Consider the following 3,759-nt stretch of genomic DNA (forward strand, 5'->3'; position numbering starts at 1 on the left):
TTAGAGAAAGCCTAGTCTAATCTAATCTAATATAATACTATAAAGTTAAGTTAGTGTTACATGTATTACTTAAAAGTCAAACTATGTTTTCCACTTATGCTCTTCTATGAACTCAAATTAGCACATGTTTTACCGGTTATACTCTCTCATTTAACACTTGTTTTACCTATTATACCCTCCCACATATCTAATATAGTCAAATAACCGTTCTTCTAATGTGAATTACCTCTTATACCCTTAAATATTTTTTAATATTTAATGAGATGTATTCACAAATACCATAATTAATTTTATTATTATAATCTTTCGATATCTCTCGCACTTATTATGACGTTACTGAACTTAGTATGATACGGAACGGAGTTTTATTAATTAGTTTAATATGACATGTTTTGCGTATTAGGATTAGAAATGTCCATTATTTAAGATAGTTAGTTAGTAATAAACTTAGGGTTCCGGTATTGTTAAAATCATATGGCCCATTAGTTTTCTTATTTTTAATTAGTTATACACTACTTACGTGGATTAGCACTAGATTAGGTTGAATGATCTTTTGCCAAAATATTGATTGTTGCATTAGTTGTTCACGCAGCCTATAGATAGATTATACTAGTTTTATTATTATAGTATTAGTGTAAGATCCGTGCTATGCACGGGCTTGAAAAAACTTATTGTTTAATATTAATTGTATTATATGAAGACAACTAAAAATATATATGAGAAATAAACTATTGAAGATGCAACATATAAACGTACTTAATTGTAATACAAATATAATCTAAACATTGTTAAACACTTCTTTAAAAACAACGTTGGTTGTAGTGTTCAACCGTCTTCCTTCTTTATCGCATACTAATATCTTCAAACCCTTCTTGCTTGTTATCCTCGAACATGCAACGTAAAGTTGGCCATGAGTGAAAACAACTCGTGGAAGATAGATACCAATACCTGCAAGAGACTGTCCCTGACTCTTGTTGATTGTCATGGCAAAACAAACACTAACTGGGAATTGTCTGCGCGTGAACTTGAAAGGGAGTCCAGAATCAGTAGGAGTCAACGACATCCGGAGGATCAAGACCGAATGACCAATGTTGTTACCTGATATAATGCGGCCTTTTATAACATGCTTACCAAGATCAGTTATAATTAACCTTGTTCCATTGACCAACCCTGCTGATTGATCAATGTTTCTAAGCAGCATAATAGGGGCGCCAATCTTTACTTTCAACTGGTGATGTGGAATTCCAGAAACTCTTAATGTGTTTAAATAGTCTGGTGTGTATATTTCTGTATCAGCATCTGGATGAAAATCTGATTTGCATAGGCTATCAGAACTCAAGTACTCAATTTCTTCTCTCGGAAGCAAAGACAACACAGAGTGATTAATCTGTTCTACATCTTCGTGTGTAGGTGCAAGAATTGCGCGCTCTTCAAAATAGTTGGAAGACTGGTGAACATTAGAAAGAGAAGGATAAACTGTTTCAACAATTGCCTCAATAGGATCAAGATGGAAGTTGTGTACCAACAAATCATCGGGGGGTGTCGATAGTGGCCTCTCCGTCAATGTCTTCTCCAATATCTCCATTTTCGATGCTCAATATCCAATCAGAAAACTCTTTCACTTCTTCTCTTTTGTTAACAGTATTTCCTTCATGTTTTTCGTCAATGTCAGTACTTTGCAATGCTTCCATAAGTAGGATGAATTAATAGTTTCATACACTATATCATGCCTGCTACCCTTTGGAATAACCGGAAGAATTTGTCTAAATTCTCCTCCAAATATAACAACCTTACCTCCAAATGGTTGACCAGCATCGTTTGAATTCTGATCGCTCATTATATCTCTCAAGGTCTTATCAAGCACTTCGAAAAAATATTTTCTCGTCAAAGGCGCCTCATCCCATATAATAAGTTTTGCAGCACAAATCAAGTGGGCCAAGTCAGAACCCTTGTTAAAACTGCAAGTGGAAGCCTCGTCTATTTGTAACGGAATTTTGAATCGCGAATGAGCAGCTCGACCACCAGGAAGCAACATTGCATTACCGCTAGAAGCAACATTAAGAACAATTTCACCTTTTGATCTATTAGCCGCTGAAACTGATCTCCATATGTAGGTCTTGCCAGGGCCTCCATATCCGTATAAGAAGAAGACACCTCCAGAGTCACCTGAAACGGCTCCCATGATATCATCATACACCCCTTTCTGGTCATCTGTAAAGCAAGAGATCAACCTCTCGTGCTCAACTGCTAAAGTATGTCTGTTGTAACGGAGCTCCTCCTGTATTAATCTGTTGCCACCCTCAGATACTAATATATGATCAACTGTAGGCATGGTGTTAAAGTGCGTCAAACTACGACCCTCTCGGTGCAATAATTTCTCAACCTCTACAAGAGCTAGATTTTATAACTGCTCGTCCGACAAAATCAAATCTACACATGCCCCAAAGAATTGAATAAGATCATTTTGTCTAACTAAATAGAAAAAGATATCATCATAAATGTAACATATCAACAAACTAAATGAAAATACCAGGAATACGGAGAATCTTCTTTCGCTTCTGCAAGATATCGTCTGCAAGATACTTCCAAGTTTGTTCCCAAACATGTAATGGTTGAGCCATGCTGTCTATACACAACAGAAAGACGAACAAAGACCTGAGATAGTAGGCTGAACCCCAAAATTTGGCTTCTTTAATCCCATCAATATACTCTATGGCCTCATCTAACAATCCAAGCGTATAGCAAGCCTCTTTAAAGGTAGGATACACAATACCTTCTATAGTACGCAACTCTTCAAACGAAGTCGGACATTTTATGTGATTGAGCAAGATGCTCAAATAATACTTCTCCCCTGCACCTAGATCTACTGGATAAATCCTACCAATAGACATTCCATGCTTTCTTTCTTTCCAAATTTTTTATTTAGCAACCCAAACAAATTTATTCGGAAATTCTGAATATGTCAAGCCTCTTGCCTTTGGCTCTGTTCTGTTGGACTTCATCCACTCCAAAAACATGCTCCTCTCTAAACCTTCATTGTTAATGACATCTTCAATTTCTGCGTCATCACCAAAATATACACTCTGTTCTCCAGGGAGATGAAAAAAATGTTGGGAATTGATTTTATCTTTTGGACTTCATTCACGTTAAATCGATCAACTAATGTTGGGAATTGAAACAAATGACTCTCACCATCCCAATCGTCAACGTGAATAAACTCCAAGCTCGATATGTTGTGAACAATAGGGCCCTCCATTCTAAATCTCTTTGTGTTGGAAGATGATTGAATACAAAGCTATTGTTAATTATACGTTATTTATAATACATTGTTAAATTATTTAGGTAAATCAGGATATATTCAGTACTTTTGGTATTTGGGAAAGTAAAAAATATTATGGATAATATTTTATACGGTTTAAATATAAAAAACCGCCATATATGCCACCATGCGAATTATGGACAATTTTTTGTTTCCTTATTATCGTAAACTAATTATGGCAACATCCGTATTTTTGGTTAAATGTATAGTCAACGATTTTTATATACAACTATAATAAAGTATTTAGAAAGTAATTGGAAAGTATATGGTAATAAAAATCTCACGATATTGTATTTAGTATTATTCTAAATAATTAAAGTGGCTTATATAATAGAGTTTTTGGAAAGTATATTTTATATACAACAATTAGTATAAGAAGTGCAGCTGGGCCAAATTATATCCTTGTTCAGTATAAAACATTTGGAAAGTGTATAATGGGC

The 3,759-nt window shown here is 34.9% G+C and overlaps 1 pseudogene; it reads right to left on the reverse strand.

The window, feature by feature from the left end:
- Positions 1-778: 778 nt before the first annotated feature.
- On the reverse strand, positions 779-3,256 carry LOC141250632 (ATP-dependent DNA helicase PIF1-like; annotated as a pseudogene).
- Between the last annotated feature and the right edge of the window lie 503 nt (positions 3,257-3,759).

This window comes from Phyllobates terribilis, unplaced genomic scaffold (genome assembly GCF_046119375.1).
Source record: "Phyllobates terribilis strain yellow unplaced genomic scaffold, ASM4611937v1 Scaffold_6019__1_contigs__length_47433, whole genome shotgun sequence".
Lineage (NCBI taxonomy): Eukaryota > Metazoa > Chordata > Amphibia > Anura > Dendrobatidae > Phyllobates > Phyllobates terribilis.